The 17,414-nt window shown below is 45.0% G+C and overlaps 5 non-coding genes across 5 annotated transcripts; all 5 read left to right on the forward strand.

Annotated features, from left to right (window-relative positions):
* Positions 1 to 1,127: 1,127 nt before the first annotated feature.
* LOC142190618 (U1 spliceosomal RNA) lies at positions 1,128 to 1,291 on the forward strand. The gene has a single exon (XR_012714303.1). It is a non-coding gene; the product is annotated as a U1 spliceosomal RNA (small nuclear RNA).
* A 3,872-nt stretch (positions 1,292 to 5,163) lies between these two features.
* LOC142190619 (U1 spliceosomal RNA) lies at positions 5,164 to 5,327 on the forward strand. Its single transcript, XR_012714304.1, has one exon. It is a non-coding gene; the product is annotated as a U1 spliceosomal RNA (small nuclear RNA).
* A 3,863-nt stretch (positions 5,328 to 9,190) lies between these two features.
* Positions 9,191 to 9,354, forward strand: LOC142190620 (U1 spliceosomal RNA). The gene has a single exon (XR_012714305.1). It is a non-coding gene; the product is annotated as a U1 spliceosomal RNA (small nuclear RNA).
* A 3,866-nt stretch (positions 9,355 to 13,220) lies between these two features.
* LOC142190621 (U1 spliceosomal RNA) lies at positions 13,221 to 13,384 on the forward strand. The gene has a single exon (XR_012714306.1). It is a non-coding gene; the product is annotated as a U1 spliceosomal RNA (small nuclear RNA).
* Positions 13,385 to 17,250: 3,866 nt separating this feature from the next.
* Positions 17,251 to 17,414, forward strand: LOC142190622 (U1 spliceosomal RNA). The gene has a single exon (XR_012714307.1). It is a non-coding gene; the product is annotated as a U1 spliceosomal RNA (small nuclear RNA).

Here is a 17,414-nt window from a genome sequence, read left to right on the forward strand (position 1 = left end):
AGGTTCATTTGTTAAAATTAGGTCTAAAAGGGCCTGGCCTCTTGTTGGGTCCTGCACTAGTTGCGATAGGTAATTGTCTTTTATTACTGACAAGAACCTGCTCCCTTTGTTGGATCTGCAGGTTTCTGCCTCCCAGTTGATATCTGGGTAGTTGAAATCCCCCATAATAATGACTTTATTCTGCTTTGCGGCCTCATCTATTTGTTTTATTAGTACATTTTCAGCTTCTTCCATTATATTTGGAGATTTATAACAAACCCCTATCAGTATTTTATTATTTTTTGTTCCTCCCGTAATCTCCACCCATAAGGACTCCACATAATCATTTTCCTCCCAGATGTCCTCACGCAGGACTGGCTTAAGGCCGTTTTTTACGTATAAGCAAACCCCTCCCCCTTTCTTATTTGTACGCTCCTTTCTAAACATACTGTACCCTTGTTTATTTACAGCCCAGTCATAGCTAGAGTCCAGCCATGTCTCACTTACCCCCCACCATGTCATAATTGTCTTCCAACATCATCACTTCTAGTTCCTCCATCTTGTTAGTAAGACTTCGGGCATTCGTATGCATACATTTCATAGATTTATCTTCCCTACTCTTCCACTGCCTACTGACTGCTCTAACCCGACCCCCTGCTCCACCCCCAGTTTCAGTATCTAGCCCTCTTTCCATTTCTACACTATCTTGCCCTCTACATGTTACCCTCTCCCCCCAGTACCTAGTTTAAACACTCCTCCAACCGTCTAGCCATCTTCTCTTCTAATTCTAATGAGCCATCCCGGCTTAAGTAAACCAAAGGCACGCAGCTGCCTCGTGCCTGACTCTGCTGCCCAGCCGGAGCTCGGTTTCTGGAAGCCGCCACCCATTCGCCCCCTCCCCTTTCGTTTTATGCTAATGCCCTTGCTGCACTGCATCTTGGAAATGCCTAGCCGGGAACATTTGAATGCAGGCAGCGGGGTGTCGGGGCGAGGAATGGAGCGCAGCCTGTGCTACGGCCGCCTACCGAGGAAAACGCATGCGGTGTGGCATTGCACCATGCGGATCTCTGTTGGCCAAGGGCCAATGCCTCCCCAATGCGGCAGGGCTGCGGGGGAGGGGCGCTGGCCTAGCAGTCGGTGAATAACTCATACTTACCTGGCAGGGGAGATACCATGATCATGAAGGTGGTTCTCCCAGGGTGAGGCTCATCCATTGCACTCCGGGTGTGCTGACCCCTGCGATTTCCCCAAATGCGGGAAACTCGACTGCATAATTTGTGGTAGTGGGGGACTGCGTTCGCGCTTTCCCCTGATTTTCTCTGGTTGAAAGACAGTGCTCGTTCCTTGCTTCCTCTCGCTTGCTAGTTTGTTGCTCGATGCTGCGTACCTGTGCAGTACACTCAGATGGTTAGACTATCGCAACTGGGTTGCTGGCAGAGAGGCACGCTGCTGCTGCTGCTGCCGCCGCTGCCACAGTGTAAGCAAAGCATTCCAGGTGGCCTTTGTCTCCCTCTAGTGGATGAGCGACAGTCCACTCATTCAGTCACACCGTTGGAACGTTAGAGTTTCAACTGTTATGGTGATGCAGCAAGTTCTCCGCTTCAGGCCTGAACCCGCCGCTTTCCATACCTGCCATTCATAGTTACATAGTAGATGAAGTTGGATAAAGACATGAGTCCATCAAGTCCAACCTATAGCCCTACAATCCCCTACAGTGTTGATCCAGGGGAAGGCAAAAACCCCCATGAGGCTCATGCCAATTGCCCTATTTCAGAGGAAAAAATTCCTTCCCGACTCCAAATCTGGCAGTCAGTATAAAACCCTGGATCAACGTGTCCTTAAAATCTAGAGACCATAACCCATTATATTTTTCTCTTCAAGAAAGGCATCCAGGCCCACTTTGAACTTGTTCAGTGAATCCGCCATCACCACTTCCTGGGGCAGAGACTTCCAGAGCCTCGCTGTTCTTACTGTGAAGAATCCCCTTCTATGTTTCTGGTGAAACCTTCTCTCCTCCATACGTAGTGGATGTCCTCTTGTCACTGTCACTGGCCTAGGAGTAAAAAGATCCTTAGAAAGTTCTTTGTATTGTCCCTTCATGTATTTGTACATTGTTATTAGATCTCCCCGTAGACGTCTTTTCTCTAAGCTGAATAACCCCAAGTTTGTTAATCTATCGTTGTACTCCAGTCCACCCATTCCCCTAATCATTTTGGTTGCCCGTCTTTGCACTTTTTCAAGTTCACGTATGTCTTTCTTGTATATCGGGGCCCAAAATTGTGCACAATATTCTAAGTGTGGCCGTACCAGTGATTTGTATAGAGGCATAACTATGTCCTTGTCATGAGAATCTAGACCTCTTTTGATGCATCCCATAATTTTATTTGCCTTGGCAGCAGCTGCCTGACACTGGTCATTAAAGGTAAGCTTGCTGTCCACCAAAATCCCTAAGTCTTTTTCATTGACAGTCTTACCCAGTAATTTACTATTTAGTACATAGTCATACATTTTATTACGTCGCCCAAAGTGCATTACTTTACATTTGTCAACATTAAACTTCATTTGCCAAGTCTCCGCCCATGCTTCCAGTTTCCTTAGATCCCCTTGCAATATTCTACTATCCTCCTCATTATTGATTACCCTACAAAGTTTAGTATCATCTGCAAATATAGACACCCTGCTTTGTAAACCCTCTACCAGGTCATTAATAAAGATGTTAAACAAGAGAGGACCTAATACTGACCCCTGCGGCACCCCACTGGTGACTGTGGCCCCGTCTGAATATTTACCATTAACAAGTACCCTCTGTTTCCTATCAGTGAGCCAGTTGCTAACCCAAATGCATATGTTTCCCCCCAGTCCCAACAATCTCATTTTGCATCCCAACCGTTTATCTGGAACAGTATCAAAAGCCTTTGAAAAGTCCAGGTACACCACGTCTACTGCATTAGCCATGTCCAGTCTTGAACTGACCTCCTCATAGAAGCTGATCAGATTAATCTGACAGGACCGATTCCTCATAAACCCATGCTGATTGGGTGTTATAAGATTATTTACATTGAGATACCCCAGGATAGCATCTCTTAGAAAGCCCTCAAATATCTTTCCCACCACAGAAGTTAAACTTACTGGCCTATAGTTTCCAGGTTCCCTTTTACACCCCTTTTTGAAAATTGGCACCACATTTGCTATTCGCCAATCCTGTGGAACAGACCCAGTCATTACTGAATCCTTAAATATTAGATACAAGGGTCTATCTATGACCATGCTTAATTCCCTCAGAACTCGGGGGTGTATACCATCTGGACCGGGCGATTTCTCTATTTTAGTGTTTTGCAGGCGGCGCTGCACTTCTTCCTGGGTTAAGCAGGTGACATTTAATTGAGAGTTAACATTACCCCTAATCATGTTGCCGGCCAATGGATATTCTTGTGTAAACACTGTAGAGAAGAAGGCATTTAATACTTGTGCTCTTTCCTCATCCTCCTCCACCATTACACCCAGATTATTTTTGAGAGTGCCGACATTGTCAGTTTTTATTCTCTTATTATTTATGTAATTGAAGAATAATTTTGGATTACTTTTACTTTCCTTGGCAATTTTTCTCTCAGCCTCAATCTTCGCCTCCTTTATTTGTTTTTTGCACAATTTATTTTTCTCTGTTATAGTTTTTTAATGCTGTGTCGCTACTCTCTTGTTTTAGTACTTTAAATGCTTCCTTTTTATCCCTCATTGCATTCTGTACTGTTTTAGTTAGCCATATTGGTTTTCTATGATTTCTAGCCCGCTTATTCCCATAGGGTATGTGTTTTCTAGTGCTCTTATTTAGTATATTTTTGAAGATGTCCCATTTAGTTTGTGTTCCCGTCACGTTGAGGACATTGTCCCAGTTTATGCTGCTAGGCTCCTCTCTCAGCTGGTTAAAATTTGCCTTCCTGAAGTTTAGTGTTTTTGTACCCCCTCTAATGAACGTCTTCTTAATGTGTACAAGAAAACTTATTCTGTTATGGTCACTATTACCCAGATGTCCCCCAACCTCCACTTTTGATAGTGTGTCAGGTTCATTTGTTAAAATTAGGTCTAAAAGGGCCTGGCCTCTTGTTGGGTCCTGCACTAGTTGCGATAGGTAATTGTCTTTTATTACTGACAAGAACCTGCTCCCTTTGTTGGATCTGCAGGTTTCTGCCTCCCAGTTGATATCTGGGTAGTTGAAATCCCCCATAATAATGACTTTATTCTGCTTTGCGGCCTCATCTATTTGTTTTATTAGTACATTTTCAGCTTCTTCCATTATATTTGGAGATTTATAACAAACCCCTATCAGTATTTTATTATTTTTTGTTCCTCCCGTAATCTCCACCCATAAGGACTCCACATAATCATTTTCCTCCCAGATGTCCTCACGCAGGACTGGCTTAAGGCCGTTTTTTACGTATAAGCAAACCCCTCCCCCTTTCTTATTTGTACGCTCCTTTCTAAACATACTGTACCCTTGTTTATTTACAGCCCAGTCATAGCTAGAGTCCAGCCATGTCTCACTTACCCCCCACCATGTCATAATTGTCTTCCAACATCATCACTTCTAGTTCCTCCATCTTGTTAGTAAGACTTCGGGCATTCGTATGCATACATTTCATAGATTTATCTTCCCTACTCTTCCACTGCCTACTGACTGCTCTAACCCGACCCCCTGCTCCACCCCCAGTTTCAGTATCTAGCCCTCTTTCCATTTCTACACTATCTTGCCCTCTACATGTTACCCTCTCCCCCCAGTACCTAGTTTAAACACTCCTCCAACCGTCTAGCCATCTTCTCTTCTAATTCTAATGAGCCATCCCGGCTTAAGTAAACCAAAGGCACGCAGCTGCCTCGTGCCTGACTCTGCTGCCCAGCCGGAGCTCGGTTTCTGGAAGCCGCCACCCATTCGCCCCCTCCCCTTTCGTTTTATGCTAATGCCCTTGCTGCACTGCATCTTGGAAATGCCTAGCCGGGAACATTTGAATGCAGGCAGCGGGGTGTCGGGGCGAGGAATGGAGCGCAGCCTGTGCTACGGCCGCCTACCGAGGAAAACGCATGCGGTGTGGCATTGCACCATGCGGACCTCTGTTGGCCAAGGGCCAATGCCTCCCCAATGCGGCAGGGCTGCGGGGGAGGGGCGCTGGCCTAGCAGTCGGTGAATAACTCATACTTACCTGGCAGGGGAGATACCATGATCATGAAGGTGGTTCTCCCAGGGTGAGGCTCATCCATTGCACTCCGGGTGTGCTGACCCCTGCGATTTCCCCAAATGCGGGAAACTCGACTGCATAATTTGTGGTAGTGGGGGACTGCGTTCGCGCTTTCCCCTGATTTTCTCTGGTTGAAAGACAGTGCTCGTTCCTTGCTTCCTCTCGCTTGCTAGTTTGTTGCTCGATGCTGCGTACCTGTGCAGTACACTCAGATGGTTAGACTATCGCAACCGGGTTGCTGGCAGAGAGGCACGCTGCTGCCGCCGCTGCCACAGTGTAAGCAAAGCATTCCAGGTGGCCTTTGTCTCCCTCTAGTGGATGAGCGACAGTCCACTCATTCAGTCACACCGTTGGAACGTTAGAGTTTCAACTGTTATGGTGATGCAGCAAGTTCTCCGCTTCAGGCCTGAACCCGCCGCTTTCCATACCTGCCATTCATAGTTACATAGTAGATGAAGTTGGATAAAGACATGAGTCCATCAAGTCCAACCTATAGCCCTACAATCCCCTACAGTGTTGATCCAGGGGAAGGCAAAAACCCCCATGAGGCTCATGCCAATTGCCCTATTTCAGAGGAAAAAATTCCTTCCCGACTCCAAATCTGGCAGTCAGTATAAAACCCTGGATCAACGTGTCCTTAAAATCTAGAGACCATAACCCATTATATTTTTCTCTTCAAGAAAGGCATCCAGGCCCACTTTGAACTTGTTCAGTGAATCCGCCATCACCACTTCCTGGGGCAGAGACTTCCAGAGCCTCGCTGTTCTTACTGTGAAGAATCCCCTTCTATGTTTCTGGTGAAACCTTCTCTCCTCCATACGTAGTGGATGTCCTCTTGTCACTGTCACTGGCCTAGGAGTAAAAAGATCCTTAGAAAGTTCTTTGTATTGTCCCTTCATGTATTTGTACATTGTTATTAGATCTCCCCGTAGACGTCTTTTCTCTAAGCTGAATAACCCCAAGTTTGTTAATCTATCGTTGTACTCCAGTCCACCCATTCCCCTAATCATTTTGGTTGCCCGTCTTTGCACTTTTTCAAGTTCACGTATGTCTTTCTTGTATATCGGGGCCCAAAATTGTGCACAATATTCTAAGTGTGGCCGTACCAGTGATTTGTATAGAGGCATAACTATGTCCTTGTCATGAGAATCTAGACCTCTTTTGATGCATCCCATAATTTTATTTGCCTTGGCAGCAGCTGCCTGACACTGGTCATTAAAGGTAAGCTTGCTGTCCACCAAAATCCCTAAGTCTTTTTCATTGACAGTCTTACCCAGTAATTTACTATTTAGTACATAGTCATACATTTTATTACGTCGCCCAAAGTGCATTACTTTACATTTGTCAACATTAAACTTCATTTGCCAAGTCTCCGCCCATGCTTCCAGTTTCCTTAGATCCCCTTGTAATATTCTACTATCCTCCTCATTATTGATTACCCTACAAAGTTTAGTATCATCTGCAAATATAGACACCCTGCTTTGTAAACCCTCTACCAGGTCATTAATAAAGATGTTAAACAAGAGAGGACCTAATACTGACCCCTGCGGCACCCCACTGGTGACTGTGGCCCCGTCTGAATATTTACCATTAACAAGTACCCTCTGTTTCCTATCAGTGAGCCAGTTGCTAACCCAAATGCATATGTTTCCCCCCAGTCCCAACAATCTCATTTTGCATCCCAACCGTTTATGTGGAACAGTATCAAAAGCCTTTGAAAAGTCCAGGTACACCACGTCTACTGCATTAGCCATGTCCAGTCTTGAACTGACCTCCTCATAGAAGCTGATCAGATTAGTCTGACAGGACCGATTCCTCATAAACCCATGCTGATTGGGTGTTATAAGATTATTTACATTGAGATACCCCAGGATAGCATCTCTTAGAAAGCCCTCAAATATCTTTCCCACCACAGAAGTTAAACTTACTGGCCTATAGTTTCCAGGTTCCCTTTTACACCCCTTTTTGAAAATTGGCACCACATTTGCTATTCGCCAATCCTGTGGAACAGACCCAGTCATTACTGAATCCTTAAATATTAGATACAAGGGTCTATCTATGACCATGCTTAATTCCCTCAGAACTCGGGGGTGTATACCATCTGGACCGGGCGATTTCTCTATTTTAGTGTTTTGCAGGCGGCGCTGCACTTCTTCCTGGGTTAAGCAGGTGACATTTAATTGAGAGTTAACATTACCCCTAATCATGTTGCCGGCCAATGGATATTCTTGTGTAAACACTGTAGAGAAGAAGGCATTTAATACTTGTGCTCTTTCCTCATCCTCCTCCACCATTACACCCAGATTATTTTTGAGAGTGCCGACATTGTCAGTTTTTATTCTCTTATTATTTATGTAATTGAAGAATAATTTTGGATTACTTTTACTTTCCTTGGCAATTTTTCTCTCAGCCTCAATCTTCGCCTCCTTTATTTGTTTTTTGCACAATTTATTTTTCTCTGTTATAGTTTTTTAATGCTGTGTCGCTACTCTCTTGTTTTAGTACTTTAAATGCTTCCTTTTTATCCCTCATTGCATTCTGTACTGTTTTAGTTAGCCATATTGGTTTTCTATGATTTCTAGCCCGCTTATTCCCATAGGGTATGTGTTTTCTAGTGCTCTTATTTAGTATATTTTTGAAGATGTCCCATTTAGTTTGTGTTCCCGTCACGTTGAGGACATTGTCCCAGTTTATGCTGCTAGGCTCCTCTCTCAGCTGGTTAAAATTTGCCTTCCTGAAGTTTAGTGTTTTTGTACCCCCTCTAATGAACGTCTTCTTAATGTGTACAAGAAAACTTATTCTGTTATGGTCACTATTACCCAGATGTCCCCCAACCTCCACTTTTGATAGTGTGTCAGGTTCATTTGTTAAAATTAGGTCTAAAAGGGCCTGGCCTCTTGTTGGGTCCTGCACTAGTTGCGATAGGTAATTGTCTTTTATTACTGACAAGAACCTGCTCCCTTTGTTGGATCTGCAGGTTTCTGCCTCCCAGTTGATATCTGGGTAGTTGAAATCCCCCATAATAATGACTTTATTCTGCTTTGCGGCCTCATCTATTTGTTTTATTAGTACATTTTCAGCTTCTTCCATTATATTTGGAGATTTATAACAAACCCCTATCAGTATTTTATTATTTTTTGTTCCTCCCGTAATCTCCACCCATAAGGACTCCACATAATCATTTTCCTCCCAGATGTCCTCACGCAGGACTGGCTTAAGGCCGTTTTTTACGTATAAGCAAACCCCTCCCCCTTTCTTATTTGTACGCTCCTTTCTAAACATACTGTACCCTTGTTTATTTACAGCCCAGTCATAGCTAGAGTCCAGCCATGTCTCACTTACCCCCCACCATGTCATAATTGTCTTCCAACATCATCACTTCTAGTTCCTCCATCTTGTTAGTAAGACTTCGGGCATTCGTATGCATACATTTCATAGATTTATCTTCCCTACTCTTCCACTGCCTACTGACTGCTCTAACCCGACCCCCTGCTCCACCCCCAGTTTCAGTATCTAGCCCTCTTTCCATTTCTACACTATCTTGCCCTCTACATGTTACCCTCTCCCCCCAGTACCTAGTTTAAACACTCCTCCAACCGTCTAGCCATCTTCTCTTCTAATTCTAATGAGCCATCCCGGCTTAAGTAAACCAAAGGCACGCAGCTGCCTCGTGCCTGACTCTGCTGCCCAGCCGGAGCTCGGTTTCTGGAAGCCGCCACCCATTCGCCCCCTCCCCTTTCGTTTTATGCTAATGCCCTTGCTGCACTGCATCTTGGAAATGCCTAGCCGGGAACATTTGAATGCAGGCAGCGGGGTGTCGGGGCGAGGAATGGAGCGCAGCCTGTGCTACGGCCGCCTACCGAGGAAAACGCATGCGGTGTGGCATTGCACCATGCGGACCTCTGTTGGCCAAGGGCCAATGCCTCCCCAATGCGGCAGGGCTGCGGGGGAGGGGCGCTGGCCTAGCAGTCGGTGAATAACTCATACTTACCTGGCAGGGGAGATACCATGATCATGAAGGTGGTTCTCCCAGGGTGAGGCTCATCCATTGCACTCCGGGTGTGCTGACCCCTGCGATTTCCCCAAATGCGGGAAACTCGACTGCATAATTTGTGGTAGTGGGGGACTGCGTTCGCGCTTTCCCCTGATTTTCTCTGGTTGAAAGACAGTGCTCGTTCCTTGCTTCCTCTCGCTTGCTAGTTTGTTGCTCGATGCTGCGTACCTGTGCAGTACACTCAGATGGTTAGACTATCGCAACCGGGTTGCTGGCAGAGAGGCACGCTGCTGCTGCCGCCGCTGCCACAGTGTAAGCAAAGCATTCCAGGTGGCCTTTGTCTCCCTCTAGTGGATGAGCGACAGTCCACTCATTCAGTCACACCGTTGGAACGTTAGAGTTTCAACTGTTATGGTGATGCAGCAAGTTCTCCGCTTCAGGCCTGAACCCGCCGCTTTCCATACCTGCCATTCATAGTTACATAGTAGATGAAGTTGGATAAAGACATGAGTCCATCAAGTCCAACCTATAGCCCTACAATCCCCTACAGTGTTGATCCAGGGGAAGGCAAAAACCCCCATGAGGCTCATGCCAATTGCCCTATTTCAGAGGAAAAAATTCCTTCCCGACTCCAAATCTGGCAGTCAGTATAAAACCCTGGATCAACGTGTCCTTAAAATCTAGAGACCATAACCCATTATATTTTTCTCTTCAAGAAAGGCATCCAGGCCCACTTTGAACTTGTTCAGTGAATCCGCCATCACCACTTCCTGGGGCAGAGACTTCCAGAGCCTCGCTGTTCTTACTGTGAAGAATCCCCTTCTATGTTTCTGATGAAACCTTCTCTCCTCCATACGTAGTGGATGTCCTCTTGTCACTGTCACTGGCCTAGGAGTAAAAAGATCCTTAGAAAGTTCTTTGTATTGTCCCTTCATGTATTTGTACATTGTTATTAGATCTCCCCGTAGACGTCTTTTCTCTAAGCTGAATAACCCCAAGTTTGTTAATCTATCGTTGTACTCCAGTCCACCCATTCCCCTAATCATTTTGGTTGCCCGTCTTTGCACTTTTTCAAGTTCACGTATGTCTTTCTTGTATATCGGGGCCCAAAATTGTGCACAATATTCTAAGTGTGGCCGTACCAGTGATTTGTATAGAGGCATAACTATGTCCTTGTCATGAGAATCTAGACCTCTTTTGATGCATCCCATAATTTTATTTGCCTTGGCAGCAGCTGCCTGACACTGGTCATTAAAGGTAAGCTTGCTGTCCACCAAAATCCCTAAGTCTTTTTCATTGACAGTCTTACCCAGTAATTTACTATTTAGTACATAGTCATACATTTTATTACGTCGCCCAAAGTGCATTACTTTACATTTGTCAACATTAAACTTCATTTGCCAAGTCTCCGCCCATGCTTCCAGTTTCCTTAGATCCCCTTGTAATATTCTACTATCCTCCTCATTATTGATTACCCTACAAAGTTTAGTATCATCTGCAAATATAGACACCCTGCTTTGTAAACCCTCTACCAGGTCATTAATAAAGATGTTAAACAAGAGAGGACCTAATACTGACCCCTGCGGCACCCCACTGGTGACTGTGGCCCCGTCTGAATATTTACCATTAACAAGTACCCTCTGTTTCCTATCAGTGAGCCAGTTGCTAACCCAAATGCATATGTTTCCCCCCAGTCCCAACAATCTCATTTTGCATCCCAACCGTTTATCTGGAACAGTATCAAAAGCCTTTGAAAAGTCCAGGTACACCACGTCTACTGCATTAGCCATGTCCAGTCTTGAACTGACCTCCTCATAGAAGCTGATCAGATTAGTCTGACAGGACCGATTCCTCATAAACCCATGCTGATTGGGTGTTATAAGATTATTTACATTGAGATACCCCAGGATAGCATCTCTTAGAAAGCCCTCAAATATCTTTCCCACCACAGAAGTTAAACTTACTGGCCTATAGTTTCCAGGTTCCCTTTTACACCCCTTTTTGAAAATTGGCACCACATTTGCTATTCGCCAATCCTGTGGAACAGACCCAGTCATTACTGAATCCTTAAATATTAGATACAAGGGTCTATCTATGACCATGCTTAATTCCCTCAGAACTCGGGGGTGTATACCATCTGGACCGGGCGATTTCTCTATTTTAGTGTTTTGCAGGCGGCGCTGCACTTCTTCCTGGGTTAAGCAGGTGACATTTAATTGAGAGTTAACATTACCCCTAATCATGTTGCCGGCCAATGGATATTCTTGTGTAAACACTGTAGAGAAGAAGGCATTTAATACTTGTGCTCTTTCCTCATCCTCCTCCACCATTACACCCAGATTATTTTTGAGAGTGCCGACATTGTCAGTTTTTATTCTCTTATTATTTATGTAATTGAAGAATAATTTTGGATTACTTTTACTTTCCTTGGCAATTTTTCTCTCAGCCTCAATCTTCGCCTCCTTTATTTGTTTTTTGCACAATTTATTTTTCTCTGTTATAGTTTTTTAATGCTGTGTCGCTACTCTCTTGTTTTAGTACTTTAAATGCTTCCTTTTTATCCCTCATTGCATTCTGTACTGTTTTAGTTAGCCATATTGGTTTTCTATGATTTCTAGCCCGCTTATTCCCATAGGGTATGTGTTTTCTAGTGCTCTTATTTAGTATATTTTTGAAGATGTCCCATTTAGTTTGTGTTCCCGTCACGTTGAGGACATTGTCCCAGTTTATGCTGCTAGGCTCCTCTCTCAGCTGGTTAAAATTTGCCTTCCTGAAGTTTAGTGTTTTTGTACCCCCTCTAATGAACGTCTTCTTAATGTGTACAAGAAAACTTATTCTGTTATGGTCACTATTACCCAGATGTCCCCCAACCTCCACTTTTGATAGTGTGTCAGGTTCATTTGTTAAAATTAGGTCTAAAAGGGCCTGGCCTCTTGTTGGGTCCTGCACTAGTTGCGATAGGTAATTGTCTTTTATTACTGACAAGAACCTGCTCCCTTTGTTGGATCTGCAGGTTTCTGCCTCCCAGTTGATATCTGGGTAGTTGAAATCCCCCATAATAATGACTTTATTCTGCTTTGCGGCCTCATCTATTTGTTTTATTAGTACATTTTCAGCTTCTTCCATTATATTTGGAGATTTATAACAAACCCCTATCAGTATTTTATTATTTTTTGTTCCTCCCGTAATCTCCACCCATAAGGACTCCACATAATCATTTTCCTCCCAGATGTCCTCACGCAGGACTGGCTTAAGGCCGTTTTTTACGTATAAGCAAACCCCTCCCCCTTTCTTATTTGTACGCTCCTTTCTAAACATACTGTACCCTTGTTTATTTACAGCCCAGTCATAGCTAGAGTCCAGCCATGTCTCACTTACCCCCCACCATGTCATAATTGTCTTCCAACATCATCACTTCTAGTTCCTCCATCTTGTTAGTAAGACTTCGGGCATTCGTATGCATACATTTCATAGATTTATCTTCCCTACTCTTCCACTGCCTACTGACTGCTCTAACCCGACCCCCTGCTCCACCCCCAGTTTCAGTATCTAGCCCTCTTTCCATTTCTACACTATCTTGCCCTCTACATGTTACCCTCTCCCCCCAGTACCTAGTTTAAACACTCCTCCAACCGTCTAGCCATCTTCTCTTCTAATTCTAATGAGCCATCCCGGCTTAAGTAAACCAAAGGCACGCAGCTGCCTCGTGCCTGACTCTGCTGCCCAGCCGGAGCTCGGTTTCTGGAAGCCGCCACCCATTCGCCCCCTCCCCTTTCGTTTTATGCTAATGCCCTTGCTGCACTGCATCTTGGAAATGCCTAGCCGGGAACATTTGAATGCAGGCAGCGGGGTGTCGGGGCGAGGAATGGAGCGCAGCCTGTGCTACGGCCGCCTACCGAGGAAAACGCATGCGGTGTGGCATTGCACCATGCGGACCTCTGTTGGCCAAGGGCCAATGCCTCCCCAATGCGGCAGGGCTGCGGGGGAGGGGCGCTGGCCTAGCAGTCGGTGAATAACTCATACTTACCTGGCAGGGGAGATACCATGATCATGAAGGTGGTTCTCCCAGGGTGAGGCTCATCCATTGCACTCCGGGTGTGCTGACCCCTGCGATTTCCCCAAATGCGGGAAACTCGACTGCATAATTTGTGGTAGTGGGGGACTGCGTTCGCGCTTTCCCCTGATTTTCTCTGGTTGAAAGACAGTGCTCGTTCCTTGCTTCCTCTCGCTTGCTAGTTTGTTGCTCGATGCTGCGTACCTGTGCAGTACACTCAGATGGTTAGACTATCGCAACCGGGTTGCTGGCAGAGAGGCACGCTGCTGCTGCCGCCGCTGCCACAGTGTAAGCAAAGCATTCCAGGTGGCCTTTGTCTCCCTCTAGTGGATGAGCGACAGTCCACTCATTCAGTCACACCGTTGGAACGTTAGAGTTTCAACTGTTATGGTGATGCAGCAAGTTCTCCGCTTCAGGCCTGAACCCGCCGCTTTCCATACCTGCCATTCATAGTTACATAGTAGATGAAGTTGGATAAAGACATGAGTCCATCAAGTCCAACCTATAGCCCTACAATCCCCTACAGTGTTGATCCAGGGGAAGGCAAAAACCCCCATGAGGCTCATGCCAATTGCCCTATTTCAGAGGAAAAAATTCCTTCCCGACTCCAAATCTGGCAGTCAGTATAAAACCCTGGATCAACGTGTCCTTAAAATCTAGAGACCATAACCCATTATATTTTTCTCTTCAAGAAAGGCATCCAGGCCCACTTTGAACTTGTTCAGTGAATCCGCCATCACCACTTCCTGGGGCAGAGACTTCCAGAGCCTCGCTGTTCTTACTGTGAAGAATCCCCTTCTATGTTTCTGATGAAACCTTCTCTCCTCCATACGTAGTGGATGTCCTCTTGTCACTGTCACTGGCCTAGGAGTAAAAAGATCCTTAGAAAGTTCTTTGTATTGTCCCTTCATGTATTTGTACATTGTTATTAGATCTCCCCGTAGACGTCTTTTCTCTAAGCTGAATAACCCCAAGTTTGTTAATCTATCGTTGTACTCCAGTCCACCCATTCCCCTAATCATTTTGGTTGCCCGTCTTTGCACTTTTTCAAGTTCACGTATGTCTTTCTTGTATATCGGGGCCCAAAATTGTGCACAATATTCTAAGTGTGGCCGTACCAGTGATTTGTATAGAGGCATAACTATGTCCTTGTCATGAGAATCTAGACCTCTTTTGATGCATCCCATAATTTTATTTGCCTTGGCAGCAGCTGCCTGACACTGGTCATTAAAGGTAAGCTTGCTGTCCACCAAAATCCCTAAGTCTTTTTCATTGACAGTCTTACCCAGTAATTTACTATTTAGTACATAGTCATACATTTTATTACGTCGCCCAAAGTGCATTACTTTACATTTGTCAACATTAAACTTCATTTGCCAAGTCTCCGCCCATGCTTCCAGTTTCCTTAGATCCCCTTGTAATATTCTACTATCCTCCTCATTATTGATTACCCTACAAAGTTTAGTATCATCTGCAAATATAGACACCCTGCTTTGTAAACCCTCTACCAGGTCATTAATAAAGATGTTAAACAAGAGAGGACCTAATACTGACCCCTGCGGCACCCCACTGGTGACTGTGGCCCCGTCTGAATATTTACCATTAACAAGTACCCTCTGTTTCCTATCAGTGAGCCAGTTGCTAACCCAAATGCATATGTTTCCCCCCAGTCCCAACAATCTCATTTTGCATCCCAACCGTTTATCTGGAACAGTATCAAAAGCCTTTGAAAAGTCCAGGTACACCACGTCTACTGCATTAGCCATGTCCAGTCTTGAACTGACCTCCTCATAGAAGCTGATCAGATTAGTCTGACAGGACCGATTCCTCATAAACCCATGCTGATTGGGTGTTATAAGATTATTTACATTGAGATACCCCAGGATAGCATCTCTTAGAAAGCCCTCAAATATCTTTCCCACCACAGAAGTTAAACTTACTGGCCTATAGTTTCCAGGTTCCCTTTTACACCCCTTTTTGAAAATTGGCACCACATTTGCTATTCGCCAATCCTGTGGAACAGACCCAGTCATTACTGAATCCTTAAATATTAGATACAAGGGTCTATCTATGACCATGCTTAATTCCCTCAGAACTCGGGGGTGTATACCATCTGGACCGGGCGATTTCTCTATTTTAGTGTTTTGCAGGCGGCGCTGCACTTCTTCCTGGGTTAAGCAGGTGACATTTAATTGAGAGTTAACATTACCCCTAATCATGTTGCCGGCCAATGGATATTCTTGTGTAAACACTGTAGAGAAGAAGGCATTTAATACTTGTGCTCTTTCCTCATCCTCCTCCACCATTACACCCAGATTATTTTTGAGAGTGCCGACATTGTCAGTTTTTATTCTCTTATTATTTATGTAATTGAAGAATAATTTTGGATTACTTTTACTTTCCTTGGCAATTTTTCTCTCAGCCTCAATCTTCGCCTCCTTTATTTGTTTTTTGCACAATTTATTTTTCTCTGTTATAGTTTTTTAATGCTGTGTCGCTACTCTCTTGTTTTAGTACTTTAAATGCTTCCTTTTTATCCCTCATTGCATTCTGTACTGTTTTAGTTAGCCATATTGGTTTTCTATGATTTCTAGCCCGCTTATTCCCATAGGGTATGTGTTTTCTAGTGCTCTTATTTAGTATATTTTTGAAGATGTCCCATTTAGTTTGTGTTCCCGTCACGTTGAGGACATTGTCCCAGTTTATGCTGCTAGGCTCCTCTCTCAGCTGGTTAAAATTTGCCTTCCTGAAGTTTAGTGTTTTTGTACCCCCTCTAATGAACGTCTTCTTAATGTGTACAAGAAAACTTATTCTGTTATGGTCACTATTACCCAGATGTCCCCCAACCTCCACTTTTGATAGTGTGTCAGGTTCATTTGTTAAAATTAGGTCTAAAAGGGCCTGGCCTCTTGTTGGGTCCTGCACTAGTTGCGATAGGTAATTGTCTTTTATTACTGACAAGAACCTGCTCCCTTTGTTGGATCTGCAGGTTTCTGCCTCCCAGTTGATATCTGGGTAGTTGAAATCCCCCATAATAATGACTTTATTCTGCTTTGCGGCCTCATCTATTTGTTTTATTAGTACATTTTCAGCTTCTTCCATTATATTTGGAGATTTATAACAAACCCCTATCAGTATTTTATTATTTTTTGTTCCTCCCATAATCTCCACCCATAAGGACTCCACATAATCATTTTCCTCCCAGATGTCCTCACGCAGGACTGGCTTAAGGCCGTTTTTTACGTATAAGCAAACCCCTCCCCCTTTCTTATTTGTACGCTCCTTTCTAAACATACTGTACCCTTGTTTATTTACAGCCCAGTCATAGCTAGAGTCCAGCCATGTCTCACTTACCCCCCACCATGTCATAATTGTCTTCCAACATCATCACTTCTAGTTCCTCCATCTTGTTAGTAAGACTTCGGGCATTCGTATGCATACATTTCATAGATTTATCTTCCCTACTCTTCCACTGCCTACTGACTGCTCTAACCCGACCCCCTGCTCCACCCCCAGTTTCAGTATCTAGCCCTCTTTCCATTTCTACACTATCTTGCCCTCTACATGTTACCCTCTCCCCCCAGTACCTAGTTTAAACACTCCTCCAACCGTCTAGCCATCTTCTCTTCTAATTCTAATGAGCCATCCCGGCTTAAGTAAACCAAAGGCACGCAGCTGCCTCGTGCCTGACTCTGCTGCCCAGCCGGAGCTCGGTTTCTGGAAGCCGCCACCCATTCGCCCCCTCCCCTTTCGTTTTATGCTAATGCCCTTGCTGCACTGCATCTTGGAAATGCCTAGCCGGGAACATTTGAATGCAGGCAGCGGGGTGTCGGGGCGAGGAATGGAGCGCAGCCTGTGCTACGGCCGCCTACCGAGGAAAATGCATGCGGTGTGGCATTGCACCATGCGGACCTCTGTTGGCCAAGGGCCAATGCCTCCCCAATGCGGCAGGGCTGCGGGGGAGGGGCGCTGGCCTAGCAGTCGGTGAATAACTCATACTTACCTGGCAGGGGAGATACCATGATCATGAAGGTGGTTCTCCCAGGGTGAGGCTCATCCATTGCACTCCGGGTGTGCTGACCCCTGCGATTTCCCCAAATGCGGGAAACTCGACTGCATAATTTGTGGTAGTGGGGGACTGCGTTCGCGCTTTCCCCTG

Source organism: Leptodactylus fuscus, chromosome 1 (genome assembly GCF_031893055.1).
Source record: "Leptodactylus fuscus isolate aLepFus1 chromosome 1, aLepFus1.hap2, whole genome shotgun sequence".
Classification (NCBI taxonomy): domain Eukaryota; kingdom Metazoa; phylum Chordata; class Amphibia; order Anura; family Leptodactylidae; genus Leptodactylus; species Leptodactylus fuscus.